Raw genomic sequence first — 16,852 nt, forward strand, 5'->3', positions numbered from 1 at the left:
TCTCCTTCTGTCTTTCCCCCCTCCCTCCTGTTTTACACAATAGTCAATCCTCACACACACCCCTTTTCCCCCGTGCCAGCTGGGACCCTGTGAGAGACGAATGGCTGATCAGGCGGCTCCTCCCTCCCTGAGTCTCTCCCTCTATTGATTTTTTCCCTCTCTCTGCTTGTTTCACTTGCCTCACCCACTTTGCGCGGCTGCTGCGGTGGGGCGCGGCGGCCGCCAGGGGGAGCAGCGAGAGGCATGAGCCCCGAGCTGCAAAGGAGGGCGGGGGCAGTCACACAAAATCCCCAGGGATGTAGCTGCAGAGGGCGCGCAGGCGCCGGAAGAAAGAGAACTACCTCTCTGATCCCTAACAGCAACGCATGGAGTATTAAAGACAGATCAGAGAGCAGCAGTAGCGGCTGGATTCTCATCTGTTATGCTCACCCCTCCCTTTGCAGGGGAAGATGCATCTTTCCCTCTCACCTAGACCTAGCAAAATCCCTCGTGTTCCCATTAGCAGACGGCTGGCTGCACCCTCTCTGCTGGTCCTTGACTCTCCATGCACAGGATTTGAATCCGTTTGCAATGCTAAAATAAAGTATGTGGGGGGAGGGGGGTCATATGTCCTTGATATTAATGCAGCAGGGATTGTTTTGCTCCAATTTGTTAAGAATTCTGTACATCTATACACTGTGTGGGGATAGCTTTCTTTCTCCCTTCCCAGTACCTCTGTCCCTTGAGCATTTAATCCTGTTCTTTAGGCGCCTTCCCAAATATATATTTATTAACTGAACATTAGGGCATGTCTACACGGAATCTGAAAGCGAGCCTCGCAGCCTAGTTCTGTGATCTCACCCTATGGGGCTCGCATGCTAGCTGGCTACAAATAGCTGTGTAGACATTGCAGCTCCGGATCTCCAGCCTGAGCAGCAAATTCTACACATCTATTTTTAGTGCAAGCCCCCTTAGCACAAATCTGTGGAGCAATGCTCACTCCCAGCTGTAGTGTAGACACACCCTAAGGGCCTGGTCCGAAGCCCACTGAAGTCAATGGAAAGGCTCCCATTTACAATAGAACCTGAGAGTTATGAACACCTCGGGAATGGAGGTTTTTCGTAACTGAAATGTTCGTAATTCTGAACAAAATGTTATGGTTGTTTTTCAGAAGTTTACAACTGAACATTACCTTAATATAGCTTTGAAACTTTACTATGCAGAAGAAAAATGCTGCTTTCCCCTTTTTTAAAGTAGTTTACATTTAACACAGTACTGTACTGTATTTCCTTTTTTTTTTTTTAGTCTCGGCTGCTGCTTGATTGTGTACTTCTGGTTCCAGATGAGGTGTGTGCTTGACTGGTCAGTTCATACCCCTAGTGTTAAAAACTCTGAGGGTTCTACTGTACTTCAATAGGCTTTGGAACAGGCCTGAAATTTTCCCCCTCTGCTGACAGTCCCTAGCTCTGTGCTCTGAGGGCTGCCCAAGGCAGGGCATTTCCTGTGGAGGGTTCCACCTGTAGAATTTAGGTTCCACCTGTACAGCTTATCATGCCCTAGCCCAGCGGTTCTCAAACTGGGTCCTGACCCCTTTGAGGTCACCAGGACTGGCTTAGACTTGCTGGGGCCTGAGGCTGAAGCCCAAGCCCCACTGCCAATGGCTGAAGCCAAAGCTCTAGGGCTTAAGCCCTGGGTGGCAGTACTCAGGTTGCAGGCCCCCTACCTGGGCCTGAAGCCCTTGAGCTTCAGCTTTTGCCCCCCTGCCCAGAGCGGTGGGTCTCAGGCTTTGGCCCCCGACCCACCCAGGGCAGTGGGGCTTGGGTGGGCTCAGGCTTTGGTCCCCCCTTCTGTGGTCATGTAGTAATTTTTGTTTGTCAGAAGGGGGTCATGGTGCAATGAAGTTTGAGAACCCCTGCCCTAGCCAGTCACTGGGATGCTTGTTGTGATTGGTTGGATCAGCACAGGGAAAGGCTGTGGGACTGTTTGTGTTAGCTACTGCAGACAGTTCCATATTGGCAAGCTCTCTGTGGGATGAACTCTACTGACTGCAATGGCAAAGGCTTCGAGGATCAGACCTTTAAAAACTTTGTTGCTCTTCATTTTTCCCTCACGTGCCCAGCCACCATGGGGATGGTAGGGTTACCACCTTTAAAATGCAAAAAAAAAAAAGGGCACCCACCCCCAGCACAAGACAAGCCCACTGCAACCCCAACCACAAGGCAACTACCCGCTCTCTTCAAAAGCCACTTGTAGTATCTAGAAAGATAACACATAGAGATAAGATTGATAACATCGCAGGTCCTCACTCTCATGTGACTCAAACCCTCTCTCACACACACCCATGGTGCGCTTGAGTATTGGTTTTTCAACAGTTTTGATCTGTTATTGCTTAAAGTGTGGAAGTGGGAACACTGCAGCATCTTTAGCTGGACACAGAAACTTTAACATTAGATATCCCAGTGTCTTCTGATAACAATGCAATTCTTTAGACCTACGTAAAAAACCTGGCATATTAAATTATTTTTCTGGCAAATCCATAAAAAAAACCAGCCATGCTCATCAAATACCAGCCAGGTGGTAACCCTAGGGGATGGGCAAGTAAAAAAAATAAAGATTCTATATGCAGATTCTAAGAAAACAGAGACAGTGAACAACTTGCCTAACCCTATTTACATGATGAGGCTTTACTCAAAAGAGAATTTCTATTTGTGAGAGTTAGGACTAATCATGCACAGAAGTATTCAAGGGGTCAGCGTCCTGTATAAATACAGAGACCACATAAATGCAGCTAATCCTGAGATAGAAGAATGGCAATGGACACACATATTGTAGGGTATAAAGAGAATTTCCAACCAAGCACACTAAAGGCAAACCAGGCTTCCTCCAAAAGATCTACATACACCATGACCAATGAGTTCAAAGAGATCAACCAGCCCTCCAGGGTTTAAACTCAGTGTTCTAAGGAGTTTAGGCATTTCAAAACCCACTGCTAAGAGCATCTCCTCCTAGGTATACTATAAACATACATGCACACGACAGGTATTGTCAACTGTAAACATTCAAAAAATCATGAGTCAGACCCCTACAAATCATGAGATTGGCTTAAAAATCCCAAGATTTTAAAAAATAATAAATGTGGGTTCTTTTTACTTAAATTCTGTTTTTAGAGCTGTTAGGGTGTGCTTGGGTCACATTTGCAAAATTTTCTGTGCAGCGACAAGAACTACAAACTTACTTTGTCTAAAAAAACTCCAAAAGATGAGATTCTCATAAATTCACCCATCTCTTTATGTAAAACCCCAAATATCACAAGAACTGGCAGAACCAAAAGCATTTGCACTTTCTCAGCTGGCTGCAGGATCTTGGTTTATTCATTAAAAAGAAAAGGAGTACTTGTGGCACCTTAGAGACTAACCAATTTATTTGAGCATCAGCTTTCGTGAGCTACAGCTCACTTCATTGGATGCATACTGTGGAAAGTGTAGAAGATCTTTTATACACACATTAATATTTGTATTATGATAGTGGCTAGGAGCCCCATAGTGCTAGGCACTGTACAAACACAGAACAAAAAGGCAGTCTTGTGCCAAAGAAGATGGCTGGTTTAACTCTGTGCACTGGAAAATTATTCAGTTTGTGCATTCAACCACTAGGGTAAATGTCTGAGATAAGCTATCCTGGGCCCATGATCCCAACGAAAGTGAGCCAGAATTTTTCTCTGTCAGGCCAAATGCACAATTCTTGCCTTTGCTAGTGCTCTGGATGTGCAGAACAATTTCCTATAGTTCATGTCACCTGATGACATGAGGAGGTGTCTAAAGAGAGAGAGAGAGGTGTCATCTGGATGTTTCATCCATTAGCTTCCACACAGCTAAAAGTGGGGAAAGCCCAGTGCAAATTTCAGGCTCAAAGCTCAGAGAATAGAACATGCATTGCATAGATAAGCATCAACCTCCACCCCATCCTCTCTCATCTTTTGTTTTGTTTTCAAAGCTGGAACCACTATAAAATAGCTGAGCATATCCAAAAAGCGTTCTAGGTATTGGCATACAAATGATCAGAGAGATCCTTGTAACAGACCCCCTGATCTAACCCGTTAGGCCCCACTGAGGACTAACCCATATCTGCAGCCTCCTTTATCATGTTAAAATCCTGCCTGGGGGGGCAAAGTAGAGAAAATATAGCTATGAACTGCTTGGTGTGTATGAATACCATTGGAGGGAATCAGGTGTTCAACTGTGTACCACAAACCCGCTAGTGCTAACTGATTCTCTTCTTGCTCGAGTCTCAGATACCTGGGTTTTTAACCAGACCGATCAGCCTCCTAGCCCCATTCTCACTGCAATCTGTGTTGGAGTCAAGAAGCTAGGGTCTAACCCAAATATTTTAATCATATTTTGTTCTTCTATGGGGCCCTTTGTCTGATGCTCGCAGAATGTTTTACTACACACATTAATTAATGACAAGTCAAAACATCCTTCAATGACTTAGAATAAAGGTCAACAGATGACAAAACTATTACAAGATCTGCAGTCCAAGAAAGTTGCAGTTAATCAGTCAATAAAGAAGTATTCAAAAATGTAAACAATTGCTTAGATGGAAACTGATGATCTGAACACTGTCGACAGTTAAAACAAAAACAAAAATAGCATGGGGTACCCTGTGTCTCCTTGCCAAATATTGTGCTTGTACAAGCAAGTTTTCATATTTTCAATATTTTTTCTCTCCCTGTTACTATGTGACACCCACACAAACAACAAGCACAAAGTGCTGTAATATGGTGCACAGAGTAAACAATATGAAAAGAATGAAGAGTTTTTTTCCCTGTCATCTCTTTCAGTTACTGTCATCTTTGCTGGTTTCAGAGTAACAGCCGTGTTAGTCTGTATTCGCAAAAAGAAAAGGAGTACTTGTGGCACCTTAGAGACTAACCAATTTATTTGAGCATAAGCTTTCGTGAGCTACAGCTGACTTCATCGGATGCATACTGTAGAAACTGCAGAAGACATTATATACACAGAGACCATGAAACAATACCTCCTCCCACCCCACTCTCCTGCTGGTAATAGCTTATCTAAAGTGATCACTCTCCTTACAATGTGTATGATAATCAAGGTTGGGCCATTTCCAGCACAAATCCAGGTTTTCTCACCCTCCGCGCCCCCCCCCCCACAAACTCACTCTCCTGAGTGAGTGAGTTTGTGTGTGTGTGTTTTGGGGGGGGTGAGAAAACCTGGATTTGTGCTGGAAATGGCCCACCTTGATTTTCATATACATTGTAAGGAGCGTGGTCACTTTGGATGGGCTATTACCAGCAGGACAGTGAGTTTGTGTGGGGGTGGGGGGCGGAGGGTGAGAAAACCTGGAATTGGTGAGTCTCTAAGGTGCCACAAGTACTCCTTTTCTTTTTGCGAATACAGACTAACACGGCTGTTACTCTGAAACCAATAAATACTACGAGATCTTTATAGTTCAAAATTTCTTTTTAAAAATCTAATTCACATTAGACACTCAGAGGACAACCTTTGCTATTGTTAATAGCATGGCAATGCCCAAAGGGCAAATTCAGTATACAGCAAAAGACAGCCTCTGTCCCAAAGAGTTGAAAATCTAAACAAACCCCAACTCTGACCGAGCATTCTTTATGCTCAGAAGCGAGTCACGACCCATTCCAGTGACTGCAGGTATTAGATAGCTAGGTACACTGAGTAGAGATGGGAATTTTTTGATTAAACTTTTTTTGGTTGGAAAATACCGATTCACTGAAACTGATTTTTTTTTCTTTGCTGAAACATACTGGTTTTAATTAAACTTTCCTTCAGTCCAGCATGCAATTTCTGGGCAGCAGGGACAGGGGAGAGAAACCCCCCACCTCCACCCCAGATTAGCCAATAGCCTGGTGAAGGCTCTCACCTGAGATGCAGGAGACCCAAGAGCAGGGACCTGAACCTGGATCTCCGACATCCTAGGGCAGTGTTTCCCAAACTTGGGACGCCGCTTGTTCAGGGAAAGCCCCTGGCGGGCCGGGCCGGTTTGTTTACCTGCTGCGTCTGCAGGTTCGGCCGATCGCGGCTCCCGCTGGCCGCAGTTCACCAATGTTTCCCTGAACAAGCGGCTGTCCTAGGCGAATGCCCTGAGGGTGTCTATCTTTTTCTCTCGTGTTTTTTCACAAAAAATACTGTAAAGCTTTCCGTGTCATTTCAGATCAGAATGAAAACGCATTGCAAAACCTCTAAATGTTTTGTGAAATGGAATTTCTGTTTTCTTGCCAGCCCTATTAGAAGCAAGGACACAGGTGGTCTTGCCTAATGGTCAGAGCAGGTGTCAGGTCTAGTGGTCAGAGCCAATGTCCAGGTCAGAGAACGGAAGCAGGGGACAGAGCCAGAGTCAGCTGGGATTGAGCCAGAGTCAGAAACAGGAACTGAAGCTGAGGATCAGAGTCTGGTTCAGTTCAAATGCCAGAGCCAAGGATTGAGCCAGAGTCAGACATTTTCAGAGTCAGGATTGGTAGCTGATGGTTCAGAAGCAAAGTGAAAGGGCAGGAACCAGAGAGAGGCCAGGATCAGGCACGAGCAGGAACCAGACAGGAGTTAGGAATGAAGAGCACATCAAGGGTAAATGCTGCTTCAAGAAGCATGTGTTCCCGATTGGATCTCTGCTGAGATATTCATGGGGTCACTAGAGGTGGTCCCTGGGGAACCACTGGTGCCCAGCTCCCAGCACCTCCAGGAGCCCCAATATCCATAAAGCTCCCACAGAAGAGCTTATGCGGGGTCCCTTGGAGAAGAGGGTTGATGCCAAAGAACTATGAGGCCCCTTCTTTTGCAGCCTCCAACAGGAATCCACAGGGTCAGGAATTTCTGTGGAATTGCTTGTGGAAGCAGAGGGGACAAGCCAGCCCTAAATGATTAGCACTTCCCACCAATGTTTTTGATCATTTAGGGCCCATTGAAGTCAGCAGCTAACCTCAGATCTCTCTGCTGCCATTTTGAAATTTAGGGCCTGATCCAGACTAAGTGTGTGAGGGGGGAGTGAGGCTATTGTGTCCCACCTTCATAACACAACTGCCTAATGATCAGGCTGGCTTCCACACCATCTCCATAGTACAGGCCATCTCCCAGAGGCAACATAGAATATGCACAGGCATCACAACCTTTACAAATCAGACTCCAGAGCAAATGCGAATGGGGAGGAACTTGAGATGCAGCCATTCATGCTCGATGCACGTGAACTCTGACAAAAGAAGGAAGGGGGGACAGGAAGGGGGAGAAATGACCCATGTTTTCCTCGGTGGACAGGCTCTGCACAGTTCTCTCCTGACTGGAAAACACTTGTATTTGCTTTGGCAGTGAAAACAAGGAGAAAGAGCAACCAATGTAATACTTTGAGCAAACTCTCCTCGTATGTCGGGCTTACTGTTTTAAAGGAAATATCACCCATTTAAAAGCACTAGGGCTTTACCACTGCTAAACTCCATCTCGGTTAATATATTTTTCAGGCCAGGAGATACATGTAGATTTTGCCTGACTGCCCAACTCATTGCTCTGCAATAACTACTCCTGAGGGCATTCTGCGCCAAAAAAATTAAAATGCTGTCCAAAAAAATTAAAATTATGCGCACACTATTTTAAAATTCTGCAAATTTTATTTATCAAATAAATGTGGAGCCTCCAGCATGGCATTGGGGGACACTGGCCACTAGCTGCACAGAGGTGAGAGATCACTGTGCAGCCTCCCCCCCCCCAGGACACAGACTCAGCGGTGAGGCTGCACCCAACCCTGACACAGTGCAAGCACCAGGCCTGCCCCTCCATGCCAGGTGCATCAGGTGTGGGCAGGCAGGCTCAGCAAGGCAGGATCCAAGTGTGGAGGGGCTTAGTGTGGGTGGATCCAGGTGTGGGTTGAGAGGGTTCTGTGTGGGGCAATCTGGGTGTGGGAGACTCAGTGGGGGATTCGGGTGTGGAGGGGATCTGGATGCACAGGGGTTTGTTTGGGGGGGTTGGGTGCAATGGTAATGGGACTCTGCAGGGGGCTCCAGATGAAGGTGGTTGGGGCTCAGCGGGAGGGGGGGCATCTGGGTGTGGGGGGGATAGAGTTCAGCAGGGGGTTCTGGGTGTGGGGGACTCAGTGGGGCATTCAGATGCTGGGGGAGTGGGGCTCAGTGGGTTGGGGACTGAGGTGCAACTGGCTGGGGCTCAGTGGGGTGGGGATCTGGGTGCGACTGGCTCATCTGGGTGGTCCAGGTGCAGAGGGGTGGGGTTCATGAGGCGGGGTTCTGAGTATGGGTGGGTGAGGCTCAGTGGGAGGGTCTGGGTATGAGGGGGTCTGGATGAACGGGGGTTGGATCCCTCCCCCTGCAGCTGAGGAGTAATGGGTGCAGGAAGCAGGGGCGGGGAGTTTGCAGAACTTCCTGCAGCTGGGGGAGAAATCTGTGCCATGCAGGGGAAGAGGAAGTCCTGTCCTCCCCAGCCCAGACTAGCAGCTGAGCCCAGGCAGGGTAGGAGCCACCAGCCAGGTCTTCCCCAGTCCTGCCTCCTGTCCCATAGTGATTTACCTCTCTGCCGGCTGCCCTGGGCACCCAAAACATACTGCTGGGGAGGGTTGCATGACCGCTCTTGTGGTTTCCCTTGGCTTCCCCGTCAGAAAGTCATTTTTCTGCAGGAAAGCAAAGAAATCTGCGGGCGGGGAGGGGGGAGGGGGATATAAATTCTGTGTATGTGCAGTGGCACAGAATTCCCCCAGGAGTAAATAACAGACTTGATAATTGCTAAAAGCAAGGGCTTATCCACAGCTGATTTGGGGTAACTGTCAGGGAGGACAGAGGGACATGGGCGTGAACAGACCCATCAAGAGAAATTTGGGGCTCTGGTACATCATGTTTGCTGGGGCCCTACCCCTGTCCAATTCACTTTATTTATGCAGATTCTACAGATGTTTTGGGGGAGGCCCCTGATGGTGGGGCCCCAGTACAACTGTCACCCTTTCCCCCCCTCTTGTCAGCTCTGAGTGTGAATATCTTTTCCCTGCACCAGAGACAAATGAGAGTGAAACTGAACGTGACAAATGGAACAAGCTTGTGTGTGAATGAGCTAACGCTGCTTAAAGGCTTAATTCACGTTGGGCTCAATCCTACAAGGTGCCAAGTACCCTTGTCTCCTATTGACTTCCCCGGCAGTTGGGAAATGTTCATCATCTCTCTCAGGATTGGGGCTCTGTCACCTCAGGGGCTCTTGCAGGCAGCAGTAGCTGGCACCTGCCGGTGCAGCAACTTACACAAGTCCGCATTAGGGCTGCGAAAAGCCATTCTCACTGTTCAGTGATACTGTTAATTTCAGTAGTGTCTGGATGAGAAATTTCACCCCTGCTGGCTTTGGAGAATAATCATCATCTCTCTCTCCAGCCCCTCCCTTTAAAAACAAGTTTGCAACAAGGAGAGTGCAGTAGATCTGAACATATGCCTTGATTTTATTAGTGACTATGTATATTAATGATTCCTGCCTTTCCCTCTCCCCCTCAAGCTCCCTGGCTTCCTTTCCCTCCCTCCTCCCCCAATTCTTTTTTCTATATGCTGTTTGCCTGGCAAGCCTCAGAGAAGGCAATCCAGTTTAAAGATTAAAACCTAGCTGAGGACATCCATCAAAATTCCCAGGGGAGCAGCTTATGGCGAGACACTGCAGATGCTCAGAGGAAGCAGAATTCCCCCTCCTCTCCCAGAGCAGGTGGCCAGCTCATCAGACTTGACACAGCTTCTAATCACAGCGGGAGGCTGACATTAACCTGCAGTTGTGGGGAGCTGCACTAAACCCCTGTTGGAAAGGGCTTGGCTGTGCAGGTGGAGCACGAGCACAACCCAAGACTGGTACAAGAGAACAACGATCACTAATGCATCCTACTAATTAGTACTAGTCATTATTTCTGTAGTGTCACAGCATTCAAATCCCAGCCTCCCTGCAGCAGGTTGGCCCTGTGGGGTGAATTCCATTGAAGAACACTGAGTTCCTCCTGCAAAGACACCCTTCCTGCAGGAGGGTGTTGAGGAGGGATTGGAGAGGTGGCATGGCATACAGGAGTTTGAATGTGATGCGGAAGAGTCTCCAGAGCCAGCACAGGGATTCAGGGGAGGGTAGGAAGCTGGAGGACGCAGTCAGCACGTCAGGCAAAAAATGGAAAAAACTAAGATCGTATATTGACATTTCCTTTAGTTTGAGGGGACCTGCTGTTCCCTCCCCTTCCTGAGAGTCCTCTAGGATCACTCAGTTCTCACACCCTTAATAGCCACCCCACCCCATGTCAAAGCACCACCAGCATTCAGCTGGAGATGTTGATGCATCTGCCGGCGGCTGTCACTAGAGAGCAGAGTGAGAGAACTCCTATCACCCGTTCCCCCAGAGGTTGAGCATGCTGAGAATACTGCCAACCCTTGTCCCCCACTGCCATGGGATTTGATCTCAGGACCCCCACACAGTGGTGCTGTTAGACAGCCCAGGCTCACTCTTACTACAGGCTTATTTCTGGAATATTCCTATCAGCAGTGACTGGACCTGAATCAGAAAGGAGCTGAACTCACAGTTCCCACTAATAGTTGTGGGATCACAGGCCCTCAGGATCAGGCCCTACATTTTAGATAGCTGGGCTTGAGCATGCACACTATCCCTATACCTTCAAAATTAGACTACCCAGGATGACTCTTGTCCAATCAAAATATAAAGCTTCTATCATATGATCCCTCAATGAAACCACTGCGCTCGTGAATGAGTAAAGACATCACCACAATTCTCCCTCCCCATGCCCCTTGTTCTATTTTAGTCAATAACTAGCAGTTTCCCCAGGCTCAGTCCCCAGGTCCCACCAGAAACCCCAACTGTCTCTCAGTTCCCCTCTCCTCTGTAGTACCCTTCATAGTAAAGAGGAGACAGGACTCACTTATACCTAGGCTTGGAAGGATTAGATTTTTATCAGTAAATGTTGGTAAACATCAATGATGTCACCAGACTCACAAACTGACTGTCACCATGATAGTCGAAATTTACAAATAGGCAAAGTAAGAAACATGCCCCTTGATAACTTATTAGAGTCTAAGTCCCATGACTTAGACTTATGAATTAGGTTTGTTATGAATGGACTAGCAAATGAATAGTAAAAACAGGCATGATTTTTTGATTTAAGGAGATCTATTTTGTATATTTTGACAGGTGATGTTGACAATTTGTGTTTTAATGTTTTATAAAGCTTTAAGTTTTTGAATTGCAACATCTACTGTCATTAAGAAATTCTCAACCTCCCAATGTTATGCAAATGTGAAAATTTAAATAAATAAAAACAAAAAAAAATTCTTAAATAAACATTGTATCTGCCAATTATCAAAAAATAAAAAAATGAATTCTGCCAAACTGACTTACACTGGACACAACAAGGATTTTCCCCATAATACTAGAAAACAAGGAGCCTTAGCTAAACTGAAAGATAATTTCTTTAAAACAGATCAAAAGAAACACTTAAAAAAAGATACAACACATCGTTAACACATGGAACTCACTGCTCCAGGATAATATACAATCATAGCAAATAGTTTACAAAAGACCCAAAGTAAGGAATAAGAGCAGAATCAGAAGTGACACTAAGATACAGATTAAATGATACCAGTGCTTCTTCCTGTATCCCAAAGGATTTCCAAAAAATTGGTCTTGTGCCACCTTGCTGGCCTCTCCACAACATACAATGGCAGCTGAAAAGGATGTTGCAAAACCCTCCTGACAACTTTCTTCTGCTTGCTTTCTACCCCAGAAAAATATATTCCAGTTTCATCCTCCTGGCCCCACTCTATTGTGATCCCACTCCCCTACCAATTCTCCAAACACTAGTGTTACCCCAAGGCAGACAAGACAAGACTTTTCAATAAAAAAAACAAATCCCAGGCAAAATAAAAAATTGCTTCTGGGAAAATAAGTCCCCACCTATCACAAAGCAGGGCACAAGCCCGTATTCTTTTCCTTGCACGTCTCCTTTGAATGCAACAAGTTGTATGTAACAACTTGGGCAGTAAATATGTCCTGAGCCAACGTTTTCATAATGCCTCATTAATTTTGGGTGCTCGACCCAAGATATTCAAGGACCTGATTTTCAAAGGTGCTGAACAGCCGTAGCTACCATCTATTTCAGCTGGAGCTGTAGGTGCTCTAGGCTGCTGTAAATTAGGTCCTTAGGGGGCAGATTTTTGGTCCACGGGTCTCCATCAATGGGATCAGGTACCTAACTGCTATTTGTGCCTTTGCAAATCTCACAGGTTTGCTGTGAAGGTGCTTCGCAGTGGGCACCGCAAATTAGTGAGGCACTTGTGAACATTTGGTTGTAAAGTCTTCTAGCCAAAGGACTGCTTCGATTCACAAAAACACCATTTAAAAACTAGAGTTCCTTGCATGTTAAATCATCAGTAGACCAAAATTCTGCCACACGACTAGGAAATTCAATGCCAAATTCAGTTCATCCATTGCTTCCTTAGTGCTCATGTTCAGAGCCAGGCTTTTCACTAGCTCAGCACTCTGAGGAAGATTATGGTTTACATAGATTTCTCATTCTCGTCCACTAAAAATTCTCCATTCTGTTTTGGATCATTTCTGAAGGGTTGTTGCACTGCTCGGACTCCCCATGCCTCACACACGCAGCATGCTAGGAGTCAGCCCCCAAAAACCGTAAGACTGGTGTAAAAACCTTTGGGATTCTTCTTTGCCTTCCGGTTTCTGAGCCTTTAGGAAACACTCATGTCCTATTTTCAAGCTTTTCTCTAAAAACCCAAGGACTAGCGAATTACTCTTTAAGCTGAAATTCTCAGGTAATCATGTGACTCCATTAGCTGGGGCTTTATGAAAAGTACCAAAGAGCATGAATGATGGCAACACTGGCCTATATGCTAAGCCCAATCCATTAACATGACCTCCAAACACTTCCCCTGTATTGGCATGTGCTGCTTTTAGTTCTTTCTGGGCCTGTTCATACTCCTTTCATCCCCATCCCATTCCAAGCTTTCCATGTATGTCACTAGCACTGAGTTTGTTTGTCTTGTTTCTAACAAATATCACTCCAAGCACTCTCTGTGTTCTCTGCATCAACTCAACGCTGCTGATGGCTTCTTCCTGTTTGGTGCAGACTCTGACTACGTGCACCTTGCCAGAGGCTCTCCAATTTGGGATAGCTCTCCGGGGACGTCCCTGAAGTCAGCGCTGATTCTTCACTTGCTTGCCATTTCATTATATTTTTGGCCAGTAATGCTACCTGTCTTCCTTCTCAAGTTAGAGGAAGCTATTACGTTTTCTACTGTAGAGTACAACATCCCCCGGTCCTGATAATCCTGTTTTATCTGAGCCATCAGCACAAGATGTGCGGGGACCAGTGTTTCAATGGATGCTTGCTTCCTCCAACCATTCGGGGGGTGGGAGAGGAGACACATGCCAGAGGTGGGAGGGATGGCAATAGTGATAATAAGAGCTGTGGGAAGGTTACATGGGATCAGAAGCTAGGGCAGCAGGAGCTGGGCTGGTGATACAGAGGATCAGGAGTTGAGTGTAGGGGACAAGGATCTTGGGGGGATGGGAAGGAGAAAGATTCCACAGATGCAAGACGTGGGTTGTAGTAGGGGAGCAGGAGCCCAGCTGAAAGTGAAGGAGTTGGGTTGATGGATGTAGCAGGGCTGGTACAATGGGACAGCAGAAGGTGGGTGTGGGAGGACCAGGATAGTACATGTCCTAAGGGACTCGTGTGTGTGTGTGTGTGTATGTGTGCGCACACGCAAGTGTGCTTGTGGACTCTAGAGATTTACAAACTGGCATTATAGTCGGGGGGCGGGAGAGGGATGTATGTCAGGGATGGTGCTGGAAAGAGGTATTTCAATGATTGATTCTGCCCAGAAAGTGGCACCCCTTAGGTATTTCTTGCACTGAGAAGATTGGTAAGCGCAGCTCTGCTAATCCAGAGTATGAAAAAGCCTTTCTCAGCTGGGATGGCAGTTCCTAGTATTGTCAACTTTTGTGATTTCATCAGGGTCTCACCATATTTTTTCTTAAAGCCCCAGCTCTTGGAGTCATGTGACTGCATGAGGACCTCCTCAGCATTCATTTAAGAAAGTAACAAACAAGTACATTTCTAGTGTTCACGATTATGAATAAAAACTGGAAAACATGAACCTTAAAAGTTCAGAAACCAGAAGGCAAATAAAAAGAACCCAATATTTATTATTTTTTAAAATCTAATTATTTTTATTCCAATCTCATGATTTTAGGGCCTGACACATGCTCTTTGAATGCTTGGAATTGGCAGTACTGGGTTCCCAATGTTCCAGGGCATAAGCCGACCACCACATTCCCCCACTATGATATCTTTCAGCACATCCAGGTGCATTCTGGAGCTTTTACACCTCTCTCTGCAGCCTTTAGCCATGGGCAAAATTAGAGGCACAATATCAACCTAGATGGACAGGTTGCAAAATACCTTAATGTTCTGGTAAGGCAAGTGGTGCAATAAGGGGCCTGTCAGACCTCAGCTCACTTCTGACTGGTGTCCTGCCAGCTGCTGTGACTAAACAGACTAAACATGGGACTTCAGTCGGCTAATATGGGTGCTTCTGGATTTCCACTACAATAGCTCAACTCCCTCACAGAGCTAAAGGGTGACGCCAAACTGATAAGGCATCTGTCAATTCCCCCTTAATTACATGCACAATGGAGAATGTAAAGAGAGGCTGAGTTTTCTGCTCAGCGTCATGTCTTTTCCCCCTTCAGCTGAATGGAAACACATGTTATTGGATGCAAATCTATCTGTGTAAAAGAATCATGGCTATTTCCCAACTGAAGGATAGGAAAGTCACTGCTGGACACTGACTCACAGCAGCAAGGCAGCCTGGCCTTAAGAGCCAAGCGCTCCAGTTATATTTTCCAGCCTCTCAGTCCCGTCTCCAGGAAGGGAGCCTGGATGTTTGGTTTTTGTTTCTTCCTCCCATTTCCTCCATCCATCCACAGCAACTGCTCCTTAGCTGAGGAAGTTTAACAGGCTCCATCTCCAATCTCTTAAGCAGGGGTAACAGCGGAGGAACTCTGTCCAGATTCCACAATAGGTCGTCACCCTTAGCAAAGCACACTCAGGAGATACAGGCTGAGAAGTCAGACGGTCAGTGTGTTTCTGAGGCTGCAGAACGGGAACATGGCACTCTGTTAAGAACTAAGCCTTCCTTGTCAGATAGATTCATGCCTTAAACTTTTCACTTCTGGAAACTTAGCTGCAAAACCTTGGCTAGGCCATAAGTGAAATGAGTTTGCCAGGTCTTACACCATTCCTATTGTGTGTTTGTCTGCATCACAAAACCCTTTTGTGCTTTGATACAATTCGTAATGATCAGATATTTCTGCTCAAGCAGAGCCCAGGGTGAAACAGCAGAGGTGTGCATTAGCAGAGCAGTTGGGTTGTCAGGCCTGAGTGGCGATGACAAAGTTCTTTTGTGGGCCCTGGATAAGAATAGGAGCAATGCTGCTGGTCAGGATTGAGATGCATTGGCAGAACTATACGTGGGAAGCTTGCAGTGCACCTCCTTGCAGCATTTCTGGCTCTAACCAGCATTTTTAGCTTGCCACAAAAACACCAAACCCACCCATAAAATTAAAAAAGGAATCAGTCAATGCTACTCGGCATCACCCTTTACAAAGCAGATGAAGCACAGTTTAATTTAAAAAAGAAATCTTTTTGCAGATACAGATTAACACAGCTGCTACTCTAAAACCAGTTTAATTTCAGATTCTCTCAGATGATACTATCCATTAGTGCATTGACTGCTCAGATATGCAGCCCTTTGCCATGCTGACGGGCACATGATAAGACCCTAAAGGGAAATTTGCCAGTCTCCTTCAATATTTCACACCTGTAAGGTCTCCCTTTAGCCCTGTGATACGTGCACTGGGGTCTCTTGTCACTGGTTGGGGAATCTCTTCTCTTATAAACCAACTGCAATGGAGGGCAGACAGGACAACATTTTAACTTAGGCTTGAATAGAGACTGGGAGTGGTTGAGTCATTATAAAAAGTAACCGATTTCCCCTTGTTTATTCCCCCCCCCCCACGTTCTTGTTAAACCCTGGATTTGTGCTGGAAATGGCCCACCTTGATTATCATACACATTGTAAGGAGAGTGATCACTTTAGATAAGCTATTACCAGCAGGAGAGTGGGGGGGGGGGGGAGAGGAGAGAAAAACTTTTGTAGTGTTAAACACCCATTTTTTCATGGTCTGTGTGTATAAAAACATCCTCACTTTTTTTTTTCATGGTCTGTGTGTATAAAAACATCCTCACTATATTTTCCACTTTATGCATCTGATGAAGTGAGCTGTAGCTCACGAAAGCTTATGCTCAAATAAATTGGTTAGTCTCTAAGGTGTCAAAAGTACTCCTTTTCTTTTTGCGAATACAGACTAACACGGCTGTTACTCTGAAACCATTTTATCTTCAGACATTCAAAATACATAGTGACACCCCCCGCCCCCCGCCCCCCGGCATGATTTGATGGAAACACCAATGGGAAAGCTTTTACAGTGTGGTCATGGTGGGTGAGGTGGGTGCATCTGAGGATAAAGTCCAAAGCTCTTAGGAGTGCAGAAAAAAAGTATTTGAAAAGCAATGGCAACTGCAGAAAGGATGATACTATAAATAGGGAATTCTGTTACCATGATGATGTAAAGGCCAAGAGATGACACACAGAACTGCAAGAACTTGGAGACCTTGGAGAAAAATCACCTTTTGTTTCCTTCAAATGTGACCAGACTTTGAGGAGAGTCACTCGTAGCTTCTGTTTGTTGTGGGATTAAATCCATAGTGTGTGCTGAATACCCTCACTGAA

The 16,852-nt window shown here is 46.0% G+C and overlaps 1 protein-coding gene across 1 annotated transcript in view; it reads right to left on the bottom strand.

Annotated features, from left to right (window-relative positions):
* DPYSL3 (dihydropyrimidinase like 3) overlaps positions 1-16,852 on the bottom strand; it is a 71,373-nt gene that overhangs the window by 42,480 nt on the left and 12,041 nt on the right. The window lies entirely within an intron of this gene.

This window comes from Caretta caretta, chromosome 8, assembly GCF_965140235.1.
Source record: "Caretta caretta isolate rCarCar2 chromosome 8, rCarCar1.hap1, whole genome shotgun sequence".
Taxonomy (NCBI): Eukaryota; Metazoa; Chordata; order Testudines; family Cheloniidae; genus Caretta; species Caretta caretta.